The following is a 17,360-nucleotide window of genomic DNA, read 5'->3' on the forward strand; positions in this document are numbered from 1 at the left end:
AGCTCGGCTTCCTCTCCGACGATGCTGGCCTGATCTGACCGTTCATGAGGGATAACCGTATCAGTAAACAATTGATCCTTTAATTTCATCACTTATCGCAATAATATGGCTCATCATTTACTTATAGTAAGAAGGTTGTGTTTTTTAGTTTAAAGTAGTGTGATCCACTAGATGCTTGTGATGGGCTGTAACAACTCGGTTTGGCTGCGTGCAAACGCAACAGCGGTTGGAGGATGCATGCCAATCTGCGACACGAATTCCACAGACACCACTTGCAATGGCGTTAACTGCTTCCAGGTTTCGATTCCGGGAACTGTGAAAGCGCTTCAGTATACTTATGAGAGTGTTCATGCCGGAAACAGTAGCTTCTGTGGGTATGTTTTTCCTACAGACATGCAATGGTTGAGAAATGAGCTGTAGTGAGCGATCTGTCGAATCCGTTCGATCCAGAATTTGGATCTGCGCCGCTGGTACTTGAATGGGAGCTAGGTGTTGGAGCGAATTTGTCTAACCATAGTACTTGTGATTATGCATCTTCAACCAGATATTGCGCGCGCGCCTTTGGATACAATGGAAATCCGTATCTAGTTGAAGGTTGCATCTATCAGGAAAACGCGTATGGTGATGTTGATCATAGTCCTGAGGGGTTTTTTAGAAAAATCTTCGGAGGAGCATTCATTTTTGTTGGCAGTATGATCGGCTTGCAGATTCTGGTCGTCGCAGCTTGGAAGTTTGGAGAAGCTATTATAGAAGCAATCGAGGCTATCAAAGCAAGCCGAAAACACATGTTTTTCAAGAGGAATGGAGGCATTTTGATGGAGCAACAGTTGGCTACTATTGAGAATGGGATTGAGAAAATCAGACTGTTTAGTTCTGTTGAGTTGGCAAAAGCTACCGATGTAATGAGAACCGAGTAGTTGGCCGTCGCGATGAAGGGGTTGTGTATAAAGGGATATTGGAGGATGGAAGAATCGTGGCAGTGAAGAAGGCAGAGAGGATGAGCCAAGGTGATGTGGTAGACTTCATTCACGAGATTGTGATTGTATCACAGATAAATCACAGGAATGTGGTCAAGTTGTTGGGGTGTTGTCTAGAGAGCGAAGTTCCTCGTCTTGTGTATGAGTTCGTCCCCAACGGTACTCTTTTCTCTCACATCCATCATCCACACGAGGATTTCCCCTTGTTATGGGAAATGAGGGTGAGAATTGCCAAGCAAGTGGCTGGGGCGCTTGCCTACTTGCACTCTTTCGCGTCTGTCCCCATTTTTCACCGCGATATCAAGTCAACCAACATACTCTTGGATGAAAAGTATCGCGCTAAAATATGAGATTTTGGGACATCAAGATCGATATCCATTGATCAAACTCATGTGACCACACGAGTGGTAGGCACGTTTGGGTATTTGGATCCAGAGTACTTCCAGTCCAACCAGTTCACAGAAAAGAGCGATGTTTACAGCTTTGGAGTCGTGCTGGTTAAGCTTTTAACGGGGGAGAAAGCTGTGTCTGCAGCTAGAGTCGAGGAAGGAAGGGGCCTAGCCATGCACTTCTTGTATTCGATGGAGCAAAATCAGCTATTCGATATCGTTGATGCAAAGGTGCTTGGAGAGGCCGAGAGGGAAGAAATTCAGGCTGTGGCAGAGGTTGCTAGGAAATGTCAGCATTTGAATGGTAAGAGCAGGCCAACAATGAAGGAAGTTGCACGTGACTTGGAAGCAATTCAATCATACAAACAAAAAACAGAGTTTTCACAATATCAAACGGAAAGCGACAGTGGTTCCAATTCTGTTGATGATGTTTGGTTCGACGGCTACTCTTCCAACTCCGAAATAGTTCAACTTTAGTCTTTTGATGTCTTGACACTAAAAAGATGATGTTTTACTTTTCTCTGTCTGTTTAATACACAGTTCAACTTAAGTGTAGTGTTTATCAATAAAAACATTTACCTTATTTCTAAGAAAGTGATTTATTTCCAAAGTATTTTTTATTATATATATGCACACAATATCAATGAGCGACGAAATGACCAAAGTCTCTTGTTGTCTTTTCTACAACATTCATTATCTGTCAAACAATGTCAAGATGCTAGAGTTCTTGAACTCAACTTCATAAAACTACCAAAAAAGGTATGTGAACTCACCACTCGTATAAGTGGTCTACTCTGTTTTTGGTCCTTTGCTTCGTTTCCTTGTTAATTTGATTATGTAGTGAACTTCAAATGTTCTTCTAAACACCATGATTATATATCAATCACACTTATTTCTATAATTATACCAACACTGTGATTGCATATTCACCACTCTTTTCAGCAAGCAATGAAGCTAGCCTTGGTAGTTCTGGTCTTTTCCACCCTATCCTTTGCCATAACCCCAACTCTTGCAATTTCCATGTCGAATACTCCAGATTTCCATCATCGATCTTTTTAGGCTCTATTATGCACATTTCGCACAAAACACGTCAAAATACCAAAATAGATAAAAATATGTAATTGATAGACATGTAATGCAACTTTGACACTTAAAATGGACCAAATAATGGCCTTAAAATAGTGCAAAATCCGAGCATATCATGGATATACCTAAAGGATTTTCGAGTGTTGCGCATGAAAATCCGATTGTTACCAACTCTCGCGAAAGGCTTCCATATGGCTTCCACATTTTGTCAAAAAGTTGTGGATCGATACAATGAGGTACGTGTTGATTGCGCATATGAGTGCACTAGTCGTATGGTATGAGCCAACTTTGAAAGTTCTATGCAATGTACAAATAATTTTGAGGCCGAATGGAGAATTGGGTCGAGCCGGGAGATATATACCTGAGGCTAGAACATCTTCCTATGTAAGACAAAGAAGCCCTTCAAGTACCATCTGGCTTGGAAGGTGTGACATTTTCATTGGAATTGAACTATACATAGCCTGGGTTGCGTTAGTGTGTGTTGAAAAGTAAAATGCGGAAAATAAAATACTATTGCAGAAAGTAAAAGACCGAAAGAACTTTGAAGACTACATTTTGATAGATGGATTTTGGTTGGTTTCTTCAGTAATATAACACCCTTATAATGGGTATTACAAAACTTGTGCTCCAAGTATTCTTGGGCACCAAGCTAATGTATTTCTTAGCCTCTAAGCTAATTGTTTCTTGTCCTTCAAGCTTTCTTGGTCTCCAATCTAATATCTTTTCCTTTTTCTAACACTCCCCCTCAAATTGAGTAGTGGGATCTCCGATACTCAATTTGCAAAGAACATCTTCAAAGCTTCTTGAGTTGGCTATCTCGGTTCCTTAATTTTCTATTAATTGATTTCTCCATTCCAACACTCCCCTTCAAGTTGAGTATCGAATCTTTCGATACTTAACAAGCACGATCTTCAATTTTCAAGTTTGAGGTGCTGCTTCATTTTTCTTCATTGAAAGTTTAGGCTCTTATCAAGGAGCTCTTCAATTTTTTCATTGAAAGTTTAGACTCGTTTCAAGGAGTTCTTCAATTTTCTGTTGACGGTTTTAACTCGTGTCAAGGAGCTTGTCTAAACAGTTTTCACTCATATTTAGGAGCTATCTTAGATAGTTTTAGCTCGTATCTAGGAGCCATCTTTAACAGTTTTAACTCATATCAAGGAGCCATCTTAGATAGTTTTATCTAGGAGCCATTAGACAGTTTTGACTCATGTCGAGGAGCTTATCTAGACAGTTTTTGCTCGTATCAAGGAGCCATCTTAAGACCATTCTCGGTCCATTCCAGCTCAAACTATGAGCCCATTTTTTTTTCTTCTTGAGCCTAATAACCACTCGGCCCAAATTTACTTTTCTAAAAATGAAGACGTGAAACCATCAGTCTCCTTTCTCCTTATGGGTCTCTTCTCGGTGATTGCCATTCGCCAAACACTGTGGAGCCTCTGCTCCTTATGTCATTCTTCTCTGACAACACTTCTGGTCGTCCATCAGAAGTCTGCACATTTCCCGTCACTCCTTCATTCCGGTTTCTGATTCTTCATAAGCTGAAGCTTCGCAGCCATAGTGCGTCCCTCGTCTCCAGATCTTCTCCAGTTGACAATGAGCTTTAATTTCCGAACACCTCTTCACGATATTCTCGCCACTATCTTCTCGGCTAGTAGATCGGTTTTGCGCCGTCCCTCCGAGAATCGCGCGTCACCAATAGATGGCTACCCATCCTTCATCCACAACTGAGCCACTACTTTTTCTCATCCTTTGTTGCAGCGACCATTTGCCACCGGGCTTCTCGCCTATTAAATCGCCGGTCATTTTCTCTACTTTTTCCGAACAATTCATCGACGACAAGTTTCTCTTTGGTGGCTTTCTCAACGGCCCCTTTGGCCTTCTTCCTCGTAGGCTTTGTCGATGACCTTTCGTTATCTCTCTTCTGGTAGGGTACTTCCTCTTCCCCTCTACCGGGTAACTACTTCTATATCTTCTTCTCTTTTGGGGTTGGAGACTCGATCTCTTCCATGACTGATCCTCTGCATCCTTCTTCTCCGTCCGTGTGGAGACTCATAGGTGTGTGTAAACTTCGGCCAGCCCTTAGTCTTCAGCTTGGCCACCATGACTCCAAGATTGCTTTCTCGCCTGACGTTGGCTTCTCCGATTGTGGTTCTGTTTTGAAGATGAGTCATCCAGTTGGTCAATATCTTGCTCTCTCAGCCGGATAACTCGTCGTCTTTTCCTTTGGTCTGATAGTCGTTCATCGGTTGTGGCCTTCTCTCCCCCTAGGCCAGATAATTTATCAACTTCTTTGTCTCCTTTTCCGAGGGCCTGCTGCGGGAAATGGCGAACTTCTCTCAGGCCATTCCGGGGATATCAAATTGGTCTTCTCTCCCCCTAGGCTCTTAGTGACTGTTTCCACTGCGTCAGCTTTTCGGTGACAGTCTCTCCCCCTGTGATGGATTCCGCTTTAGAAGCCGACACAAGCTGTCTCCGGATATTCTGTCTCTCAACGGAGATTTGAATTTCGGGGCGCCAAAAGTTGGTTCGATTGTGGTCTTCTCTAGTGGATTGAATTTGATCAAAAAGATTATCAAATACATATTTCTCCTAATAATTCAAATCGGCCATCAAACTACAAAGTGGCAGTACTCTTCTCTTATCATTATTTCATGACATCCATGTAGGACATTGTTGTAATTAATTCATCTCTGCAATTCTACGGTCCACCCTCAAAGATTTTCATACACATATACTCCTAGTAATTAACAATAATCCGAAAAATTCAGAAACCAATGAATATTTAGCAGAAAATTCTCCCTATCTTCGCCCTTTTTCCGGTTTTGGTCGAGGAGTTTTGGCAGATTTGTAATTTGAATTAGAATTCTCACGGCTGTTATGGGATGCATATGGTTGGAAGGTTTTTTTGACTTAGAACTCTCACGGTTGTTATGGGATGGATATGGTTGGAAGTTTTTTTTTTTTTTTTTTTTTTTTACTGATATAGAGACAGTGAACGATCCCTTTGATCGAACCTGCTTGATACCATGTTGAAAAGTAAAATGCGGAAAATAAAATACTATTGCAGAAAGTAAAAGACCGGAAGAACTTTGAAGACTACATGTTGATAGATGGCTTTTGGTTGGTTTCTTCAGTAATATAACACCCTATATAGGGTATTACAAAACTTGTGCTCCAAGTATTCTTGGGCACCAAGCTAATGTATTTCTTAGCCTCTAAGCTAATTGTTTCTTGTCCTCCAAGCTTTCTTGATCTCCAAGCTAATATCTTTGATCGAACCTGCTCTGATACCATGTTGAAAAGTAAAATGTGAAAAATAAAATACTATTGCAGAAAGTAAAAGACCGAAAGAACTTTGAAGACTACATTTTAATATATGGCTTTTAGTTGGTTTCTTCAGTAATATAACACCCTTATATAGGGTATTACAAAACTTGTGCTCCAAGTATTCTTAGGCACTAAGCTAATGTATTTCTTAGCCTCTAAGCTAATTGTTTCTTGTCCTCCAAGCTTTCTTGATCTCCAAGCTAATATCTTTTCCTTTTTCTAACAGTGTGCTAACTAATTTACAGTAATAATAAATAACTTTCAATTCTGTGTATTAAAATTAACATAATGACATAATTAAATCAATACAACATGTAAATTTAAATATCAACACAAGAAGATTGATAAATTTATGTCTTTGTGTTGATATTTTTAACATACAACATTTATATTAGTTATTAGTTATTACAATAAATTACTCCCTCCGTACCAGATAATTTGACCCAGTATTCCATTTTGGTCCGTCCCAAATAATTTGACCCATTTCACTTTTACCATTTTTAGTAGTGGACCACATATTCCACTAACTCATTCATACTCACATTTTATTATAAAACTAATACTTTAAAACTGGGACCCACATCCCACCAACGTTTTCAACCCACTTTCCATTACAGTTCTTAAAACCCGTGCCCGGTCAAATTGTCCCAAATTATCTGGGACGAGGGAGTAGTTAGTACTCCCTCCGTCCCAAGATAAGTGACCACAAACTTTTCAGAACGGGATTTAAGGAAATGAGGTTTTATTAATAAAGTGGAAAGTGAATGAAGTATGAGAGTTAATAAAGTAGAGAGAAAAAGTAAGAGAGAGAGTACTAAAAATGAAATGAGTCACTTATCTTGGGACGTCCCAAAAAGGAATATGAGTCACTTATCTTGGGACGGAGGGAGTATTTGATCACACTCCCAACACAAAGACATAAGTTTATCAACACAAGAAGATTGATAAATTTATGTCTTTGTGTTGATATTGTTAACATACAATATTGATATTATTTATTAGTTATTACTGTAAATTAGTTAGTATTTGATCACACACCTATATTGTGTGATCAAATACTAACTAAGTTATAGTAATAACTAATATCAATTTTGTAATTTTGTAGGTTAAAAATATCAACACAAAGACATAAAGTTATCAATATTCGTGTGTTGATAAATTTATGTCTTTGTGTTGATATTTAAATTTATATGTTGTATTGATATAATTATGTCTCTGTATTGATAATTTTAATACACAGAATTGAAAGTTATTAGTTATTACTGTAAAGTAGTTAGCACATTAACGCAACCCTACATAGCATTTACTGATTCTAACATGTTTAGTTACTAATTATGTGCATGTAATACTCCACCCGTCCCTCATTATTCATTATGTATCTCATTTTTTTTTTGGAAATCCCTTATTGATTGTCCTATTTCACTTTTTTTAAATTTTTTTTTAATGGGCTTTATATTTCACTAACTCAATTCACTAGCATTTTATTATAAATCTAGTATAATATAAACAAAGAACACATTGCATTAACTTTTATTTTATCAACTTTCCTCTAATTTTTTTAAAGTTGAAATATAATTTTATAATGAGATATCGTATGATATTATCGGATTAAAATTGAATTTAGTTCGAAGCATTGCCCAATTACTTTTGAGCCCTTTCAATCTGGAATTTATTGAAAGACTATTTGTCTTTTGTGGGCAATAAGATCTGAGTCCTTGTCAATTTGGAGTTTATTAAAAGACTATTTGTCTTTTCTGTAGTATTTTCCAAGTCTTCTCTTTATTTTGTCAAAGTAAGCGCTAGATATGCTCCAATTCAGTAGTTCCAGTGATGAGAATCTCCAAAATTAGTCCAAGACTTGTTCTTGTAAAAGCAACACACAATTAAAAACTAGCACAAGCTAAAAACACTACAACAATAACACAAAAACACATTACATTGAAACTTAAATAAAAAGTACATTAAAAAGGATAGGTGTTCCATCCCACAAAAAGATAGAACAAAAATAGAAAGGGCGAGGGGGATCGAAATGGAAGAAATTGAGGAGTGAACAAATGACCTCTTGGAGACCGAAGGACCACCACCAAAAAGATGATGGCAACCCTTGGCAACTTTCATCCAAGCAACCATTTAAATTGACTCACTCGCTAGCTTCACGACACTAGGGTATACTTTCGTTCGAGCTCCGCCACTAGAGGTATACGCTTCGAGCTCCGCCCCTAGGGTATACTCTCACTCAAGCTCCGCCACTAGCTACATGGTGCTAGTTGTGAATTTACCAAGTGGCTAACCCCGGGCTAACCACAAAGTAACCATAGCCCGGCCACGGATTTTTCCAAACATTCATCTCACCCAACATGGGGAGGGACTCTCACAAAGGAGACACTCTTTTTCTAAACTCGACTCTAATCTCTAATCTATTACAAAAGATACAAAAGGCCCTATTTATAGATGTGGGAGATTGGGAGATGAAAAGTCACTCAAACTAGGGTTGGAATAAGAAAAGTCACTCAAAATAATTCAAAATCCCGCCTTTTTGAAATCTTCTAGGAGATAAAACGCTCGGCCGGGCGTTTTGGGGCCTTTCCCGGGCGTTTTCACTGTCGTCGGGCATTTTGCTTGTTGGACTGCGCAGTTTTTGTAAAACGACCATAACTTTCTCATCCGAGCTCCGATTGAGGCGTGCAAGGTACTCACGCGAAGCTCTTTCGATGGAGAAGACAATGGTGGTCTTTGAAAAGCATTTGGACATCATATGGATAGGCGAATCTTTGCTCGAATCTGACCCCAGTTGCGGCTTGGCTCTTTTTCACCTCTTCTCTTCACTTTCCTTGGTTTAGCGCTACCCAGATTCGTATCATCCAGTGTGGAGTAATTAATATCTCGATCAATCTCTCTCTCTGGAAATTGAAGCTTGTACAAGTTATCTAGCAGAGGTGCAAGGACAGAGCAAGTTCTTAAGCCTACTTGGTGCCTTGGTAGAAGAAGGTATATTAATATGAACAAATGATCTTTTGATTTCATTACTAGTTGCAATTTTATAATAATACTACTACTTCTACTTGTGCTGTTTCCCTTCTTGTTCTAACTAAATTAGTACTCCACCCAATCTCAAAAGGAAGTTGAGTTGTATTCCTTTTTGAGTTATTCTAAGGTAGTTGGGCAATTTCTTTTTTAGCAAAAACTTTATCATTCCTTATACTTTACTCCCTCTTCATCTCTCTTGCTTTATTCCTCTATTTATTTACTCTCTCAACTTTAACCTTTAATACATCAATTTCTTAAATTCCGTGTCCAAAAGAAATACCTCAATTATCTTAGGACGAAAGGAGTAATTGTTAAAATCTCATTAACTTTGTCCCACGTTGACTTGATGATGATCTTGTCTCATATAAATAAGTTTGGATAACTCTCCCTTATGAGGTCTAATATGGTTTTAGAGCGGATCCAAGTCGACGATGGATAACCCTTTTAAATGGAGTGACCCATTTTTAATATTAACTAAGTATGATCTTTGTTTTTAAGTTTACTGAATGAACCATTCACTTTGAGCTACTTTTTGTGTTTCAAAAAGAATTTTCTTTGGGAATTGAGTTAAAAATGTCGAATTCAGAGTACTTCCATTAATCACAAATTATGGCGCGTTTCTGGCTATTTACTCCATTGAAGTGTTGGAGTATTATATATTCCATGATATTATCTAACTAATATTGGAGTAAATATATATATTTACTTTATTTTCACATTTATTTTATATTCCACGATAATAAAGCATGTATGATTGAATATAATCTTTATTATTTATGGTGTTTAATTATACTCATCGTACTATTTAAGATTATATAGAAAATATGATGTGTTTTATTTTAGTTTAAATATTAAAAATTTCTCCAAACTATAAATATTTAAGAACCATCATTTTTTAAAAATTGTCTAGTAATAATGCCTAAAAATAATCTCTTTTATACGCAATGAAGGGGACTCATTGGAAAAAAAATATTTGAGATAACCGAAGAAAAAAGATCGATTGAGTTGAAGATGAAAGAGTATGACTAAGTTTGTGAGTGAGCGAAAGAGAAGATAAGGGGAAGAACTCTCTTCTTTTATTCAATGAACTCTAGAACTATACAATATCTTGAGAGAAGGATATGAGCTGATCATCTAAGATACAATAGCTACAAAACTAACTTTTATACTAACTCAAAAGATCGAGTGCAAGAGGCTGCACCGAGTTAGTTACAACCATCTTAACAAACAAGATTCCACATAGCTCCTATCATGATCTCATGCGTCGCATCCCCACCACAACACTCCATGAACCCCTGTAGATCCACCATAGCACTCCATGCAGTCGTCCGTAGCTGTGCATGGCCATACTCTCAACAATCTCCACCATGGCCATCACAGCTTCTGGTATGCAAAGCATGCAGATTCACTAGCCTGCAGTAATAGTCAAATATTTCTTTGCTCAATGGCTTAGTGAGCATATCAGCTGGATTGTGAGCTGTATCTATCTTCACAACTCTTACTCTTCCACTCTCCACCTCATCTCTTATGAAGTGAAGCCTTACATCGATATGTTTACTTCGTTCGTGAAACATTTGGTGCCTAGATAGACAAATGGCTCCATTATTGTCACAATGTACAGACACACTTTCTTGCTGAATTCCAAAGTCTGAGATTAACCCCATCAACCATTTGCACTCCTTCACAGCCGAAGTAAGAGCCATATACTCGGACTCTGTAGTAGATAGAGCCACTACACTCTGCAATCCTGACTTCCAACTCACAGCTGAGCCAAACAAGGTAAATATATATCCTGTCTGAGATCTCCTGGTGTTAAGGCTAGCTGCATAGTCTGAATCACAAAAACCAACCAAAGGCTCATTCTCAACTCCACCTTCTTTGGTAGTATCCCCAGGCTATCTGCTCCCTTAAGGTATCTCATTGTCCATTTTAAAGCACTCCAGTGATGTCTTCCAAAACCAACCATATATCTGCTGGTAGTACTTATGGCATGAGCAATGTCAGGCCTTGTGCAGATCATCATGTACATTGAGCTTCCAACTATATTAGAGTATGAGATCAACTCCATTTCCCTTTTCTCAGTCTCAGTTTCAGCCTTCTGCTCCTTTGTTAACTTGAAGTGCATAGCCAGTGGTGTGGAAGTGACTCTCATGTTTTCAGCCTTGAACTTCTTCAAGGTTTTCAAGATATAATCAGTCTGAAGTAGCCACAAATTTCCTTTCTTTATATCTCTGATTATATTCATGCCTAGGATCCTCTTATCTATCCCAAGATCCTTCATATCAAACTCTGCCTTAAGCTGAGACTTCACCTTTCTGACCTCAGCAATGTCTTGCCCAGATATGAGCATATCATCCACATATAATAGTAGATAAACTGGTTGCTTTCCCTTCTGCTTCTTGATGAAAACACAACTATAATATAAAGACCTGCAGAAGCCCAACCTAGATAAGCTCTCACCAAACTTCAAATACCATTGCCTACTACTTTGCTTAAGGCCATAAATTCTCTTATTGAGCATACACACTTTATCTTCATATCCTGGCACCTCAAAGCCCTGTGGCTGAGTCATATAGATTGTCTCTTCCAAATCCCCATTTAGAAAAGTTGTTTTGACATCAAGCTGTTCCAACTCCCAATTCTTTCTTGCTGCTATTGCCAAGAGAACCCTGATCGAATTGTGCTTAACCACTGGAGAAAACACTTCATTGAAGTCAATTCCCTCCTCTTGATTGAATCCCTTTGCCACAAGTCTTGCCTTGAATCTCACATTCTCTGCCTGTACTGACTCAACCTTCTTCTTAAACACCCATTTACATCCAATCACCTTTCTGGATTCATCCTTATCCACTAGGATCCATGTCTTGTTCTTGATCAAAGAATCTATTTCCTCCTTCATGGCTTGAATCCATTGCTTAGATTCAGGACCAACAACAGTTTCTGCATAGGAGTTGGGCTCAGCAAGCTCAATTTGCTCTGCAATGTGAAGAGCATAAAAGAGCATCTCAGTGTCTCTATATCTGGCAGGGGCCTTAACATTCTGCCTTCTTACCCTGTCTCTGGCTAGTTGGTATGTTGCAAGATCATCTGGGGCTTCTGTGCCTTGAAGACCATCAGCTCCAACTGAGTCAGAGATTTCACTTTGAACCTCTTCAGTATGAAAGTCATTAGTGCCATCTATACCACCAACATATACATTTTCCTCCACCTCAAAGTGATAATCATCTGTCCTAATCCCAGTACCAGAGATGGATCTGCTCTCTTCTCCAGAAAAGGCATTTTATCTTCAATGAAAACAACATCTCTGCTGATCACTATCCTCTGATTATTTGGCTCCACACACCAGAGCCTATACCCCTTCACACCTCTCTGATACCCCATCATCACACACTGCAGAGCCCTTGCACTTAACTTGTCTTGCTTCTGGTGTGCAAAGGCCTTACACCCAAAAGGTTTCAGAGTAGAGTAATCAGGTTTACTTCCATACCACCTCTCATCAGGTATGGCACCACCAATTCCAGAGGTTGGACATTTGTTTATCAAATAAGCTGCTGTGCAAATTGCATCAGCCCAGAAATGCTTCTTAGCACCTGATGAAGATAGCAGACACCTCACTCTTTCAAGCAATGTTCTATTTAGCCTCTCAGCCATACCATTTTGTTGTGGATTCCCAGGTACAGTTTTGTGTCTTTTTATCCCATTTTCTTGACAAAATTGATCAAACTCCTTTGATAGGTACTCCAAACCATTGTCAGTTCTCAAGATCTTAGGAGAGCATCCCTTTTCTTTCTCTACTTCCTTACACCAAATCTGGAAAGTCTTGAAGGCATCAGACTTCTCCTTCAATATGTACACCCATGCCTTTCTGGACCAATCATTTATTATAGACATGTAATACTTGCCTCCACCCAAACTCTTGACTGGAGCAGGCCCCCAAAGATCTTAATGTACATAATCTAGAGGTAAGGATGAGGTATGTTTACCGGTAGGAAAGCTGAGCTTCTTAGATTTTCCTAGCAAGCAGTCTTCACAAGGCTGCAACTTCTCATCATGGCCAACATCAATTAATTGCAGTTTGGCCAGAGCCTTGAGGGTACCTTCTGCAGGATGCCCTAATCTTGAGTGCTATTGCACCAGACTTGGTTTAGACGCTAAATGGGATTCACCAAGAACTACTTCGAGCAACCATCTTTACATGCGAATCCTTTGAAATCCTCATCTCACCATTTTCTGAAATGAATGTATATCCTTTTCTCTCCAGAGTTCCTAATGAGATTAAGTTTCTCTTCACTTGTGGTATGTACCTAACTTCAGATAAAATCTTGAATGATCCATCAAAGACTCTTAACATGATATTCCCAATTCCTCTGATGCCACAAGTCTGATTATTACCAAGCAGCATAGATCCTTGTATCTCCTTAAGATCTTGAAACCACTCTTTCACTGGGAACATATGAAAAGAACAACCAGAGTCCATTATCCAAGAAGCCCCTTGACACTAATCCACAACATTCATGACCTCAGGCATTTGATCTGCCTCTTCACTGATCACATTAGTATGAGAATTACCCTCTGCCGCTTGCTTTCTTTACCAGGCATAGCACTCCTTCTTCAAGTGCCCAGGCTTCTTGCAATAGTGACAAGAACGTGTCTCCTTGGATGTAGATGCCTCAGGCTTGGAATCTACATACTTCTTCTTGAATTTTTTCTTGCTAAACCGCTTTACATTCAAAGACTCAGGCAGAGGATCAGATTTCTTAGCTGCATCCTTTTGTAACTCCTTAGCCATTAAAGTTGCATGTACTTCAGCCAAGACAATCGCCTTATCCCTCCCATACAAAATAGCATCTCTCATTTGATCGTAGGAATTAGGGAGAGCATTAAGAACCAAGATTGCCTTGTCATCACTAATTTTGACATCTACAGCTTCAAGATCGTCTATAGATTTAGTGAAATCCTCTAATTGCTCAGAAATAGATTTATCTTCAGAAAAACTATACGAATAAAACCTCCTTTTCATGTAGAGGTGATTAGCCAAGGATTTTGCAAGATAAACTTCATCTAATCTCTTCAATATACCTGCAGCCGTAGTCTCCGATTGAATCTCTCTTAGCACCTTATCTCCCAAACATAGGATGACCGCGCTATGAGCTTTCATCTGCATCTCGTCGCCTGAGCTTTCTCATCCAGAGCCGTGGCCTTCCCTTTCTCATCGGAATCAGCCGCGCTCAAGACTGCAGCCAAACCTTGCTGCACAAGAACCGCACGCATCTTTAATTTCCAAAGACCGTAGTCATTCTTGCCCGTGAATTTCTCTGCTTCCAATCGCGCAGCCATTATTTCAAAACGAAGGTTGATCGGAATTCCCACCGGACGGTGCCAATTGTTGAAGATGAAAGAGTATGACTAAGTTTGTGAGTGAGCGAAAGAGAAGATAAGGGGAAGAACTCTCTTCTTTTATTCAATGAACTCTAGAACTATACAATATCTTGAGAGAAGGATATGACTTGATCATCTAAGATACAAGAGCTACAAAACTAACTTTTATACTAACTCAAAAGATCGAGTGCAAGAGGCTGCACCGAGTTAGTTACAACCATCTTAACAAACAAGATTCCACATAGCTCCTATCATGATCTCATGCGTCGCATCCCCACCACAACACTCCATGAACCCCTGTAGATCCACCATAGCACTCCATGCAGTCGTCCGTAGCTGTGCATGGCCATACTCTCAACAGATTGAATTTTAAATTTATAAATCAGTATAATTATTTATCGCACCCATAATATGAAATTTCCGGATCCGCCACTGCACATAGCACCTTTTTCATTAAATAAAACACATAAGAAATCAATGTTGGGGTTGACACAAAAAACACGCTTTTCACTCTTCTTAATTTGATTTCGAAGTGAACTTCACATTATTAAAGACAACATGAATATACATATCAATCACACACTTATTTCTACTATAATTGTATTAACACTATGATTGTATATTCACCATTGTTTCTAGCAGTCAATGAAGATAGCCTTGGTAATTCTGGTCTTCTCCATCCTATGCATTGCCATAACCTCAACTCTTGCAAGTTCCATGTCGAAGCCCGGTTGTCCAAACAAGTGTGGAAATGTCACCATTCCCTATCCTTTTGGAATTGGTTCCAAATGCAGTGCAAACTCCTCATTCGCAGTTATTTGCAAAAATTTAGCTGGAAACTCCTCAAGAATGGTGCCATTCTTGAGCAACATAAACATGGAAGTAGTGAAAATTTCTATCTACGGTGTGGTTATAGTGAATCTGCCCGTGTCGCCTATTAATTGCTCTGATGGGAAAAGAAGAGAGTCTCTACCTATATCATTCAGAGGAAGTTCATTCACAATCTCAGCACACTACAACACGTTAGTTGTACTAGGCTGCAATACTGCAGTGTGGTTTCGTGAGAATGGAACACAAGTTAGAGGATGCTTGGCTATGTGTTATGATGCTAATGCAACAGATGTGATCAGTTGCAATTGTGTAAATTGCTGCCAAACATCAATTCCAAGACGAGTCCAAGAGTTTGAGTTTACTTACCAAAGTATTCAAGCCAGCAATAGCAGTTTCTGTGGGTATGTTTTTCCTGTTGACAAGAAATGGTTGCAAAATGAGGATTACAAAAGGTATAAAGGCCTTGTGGATGATCTGTTGAATCCATTTGATCCCGAGTTTGGATTTGTGCCATTGGTACTTGAATGGGAATATGGTAATAAGAATGGTGTTTGCTCATCTCCTTCAGATATTATCTATGGAAGAAGTTGAATGGAAATGAATACTTACAGTCATGATCCATTCTACAATGTTTGGGATCAATCTAAATGTAAATTAGTTTTAGATCAATATAAAAATGAGATTAGGTCCTTATTTTATTATCGCGAATATGAGTATGTTTCTTCAAGAAAATACTGCACATGCGGAGGACATGAAGGAAATCCATATATTGTTGATGGATGTAGATATCCAAATACCAATCCATCCCTAAATGGAAATTCAAAACATAATAGTAAAAGATCTCTATCCATCATTAAAACAGCATGTATTGTTATTGGCAGTGTGGTTGGTGGGCTGATCTTGATTACTGCAGCTTGGAAGTTTGGCAAAGCTATTACTGAGACAGTTAAGGCTATCAAGGATAGCCGAAAACACATGTTTTTTAAGAGAAATGGAGGCATTTTGTTGGAACAACAGTTGGCTGCTGTTGAGAATGGCACTGAGAAAACCAGATTGTTTACTTCCGTTGAGTTGGCAAAGGCTACTGATGACTACAATGAGAATCGGGTACTTGGCCGTGGTGGTGAAGGCGTTGTGTATAAAGGGATGTTGGAGGATGGAAGAATCGTGGCAGTGAAGAAGTCGGAGAGGGTTGGCCAAGGTAATGTGGAAGACTTCATTAACGAGGTTGTGATTGTATCACAAATAAACCATAAGAATGTGGTCAAGTTATTGGGGTGTTGTCTGGAAAGTGAAGTTCCTCATCTCGTCTATGAGTTCATCCCCAACGACACTCTTTTCTCTCATATCCATCATCCACACGAGTATTTCCCCTTATTCTGGGAAATGAGGGTGAGAATCGCCAAGCAAGTGGCCGGAGCACTCGCCTACTTGCACTCTGCTGCATCTGTTCCTATCTATCACCGTGATATCAAGTCAACCAACATACTCTTGGATGAGAAATATCAAGCCAAAATATCAGATTTTGGGACGTCAAGATCTATTTCACTTGATCAAACTCACGTTACCACACGAGTGGTAGGCACGTTGGGTACTTGGATCCTGAGTACTTCCAGTCGAGCCATTTCACGGAAAAGATCGACGTTTACAGCTTTGGAGTGGTGCTGGTTGAGCTCCTGACGGGGGAGAAAGCTGTATCGGTTGTTAGAGTTGAAGAAGTGAGGGGTCTGGCCATGCATTTCCTGCATTCAATGGAGCAAGATCAGTTATTCGATATTGTTGATGTGAGGATGCTCAAAGAGGGTAAAAAGGAGGAAATCGAGGCGATGGCTGAAATCGCTAAAAGATGTCTGCATTTGAATGGGAAGGGCAGGCCAACGATGAAGGAAGTTTCGCACCACTTGGACGGAATCAGAGTAGAGATTCCAGAAAACCAGATACAAAGCAATATCTGTGATCCTATTGAAGATATTGATTCTGATGGCTTCTCTTGCATCTCTGAAATTGTTGAATCTTCGTCGTCTGATGAGTCTTGTGGATTAATACTAGCTATGACATGTTGAGCTAGCAAATACTGATTTTCTATATCTTGCAGCTTTTTGGATTTTTGTGTGTGTGTGTTTTACGTTTTTGTGTTATTCATTTATGTGGAGAAAACAATAAATTTTAACTTATGTGTGTAAAATATTATGTGCAGTGTTTATTAATCCATTAAAGAATAAATTTTATTTGTTGCATTATTTCTAAGGAAGTGATTTTCAAAGTTTGTGTTGATTATTGTTAATATCTCATATATATTCTGTGCCACATCGGTTATGTAACATAGTCTAACTTAGTCACTTGT

The 17,360-nt window shown here is 39.1% G+C and overlaps 1 long non-coding RNA gene and 2 pseudogenes across 1 annotated transcript; 2 read left to right on the top strand and 1 right to left on the bottom strand.

The window, feature by feature from the left end:
• Positions 1-171: 171 nt before the first annotated feature.
• LOC125210060 (wall-associated receptor kinase-like 1 pseudogene) lies at positions 172-1,843 on the top strand (annotated as a pseudogene).
• Positions 1,844-1,964: 121 nt separating this feature from the next.
• LOC148930844 (uncharacterized) lies at positions 1,965-3,603 on the bottom strand. Its single transcript, XR_016136367.1, has 2 exons — positions 2,578-3,603; positions 1,965-2,428 (listed from the first exon to the last, which is right to left on the bottom strand). It is a non-coding gene; the product is annotated as an uncharacterized LOC148930844 (long non-coding RNA).
• An 11,227-nt stretch (positions 3,604-14,830) lies between these two features.
• On the top strand, positions 14,831-17,079 carry LOC125210061 (putative wall-associated receptor kinase-like 16 pseudogene; annotated as a pseudogene).
• The last annotated feature ends 281 nt before the right edge of the window (positions 17,080-17,360 follow it).

This window comes from Salvia hispanica, chromosome 3 (assembly GCF_029641045.1).
Source record: "Salvia hispanica isolate PSC_SH4W2 chromosome 3, Shi_PSC_v1, whole genome shotgun sequence".
NCBI lineage: Eukaryota > Viridiplantae > Streptophyta > Magnoliopsida > Lamiales > Lamiaceae > Salvia > Salvia hispanica.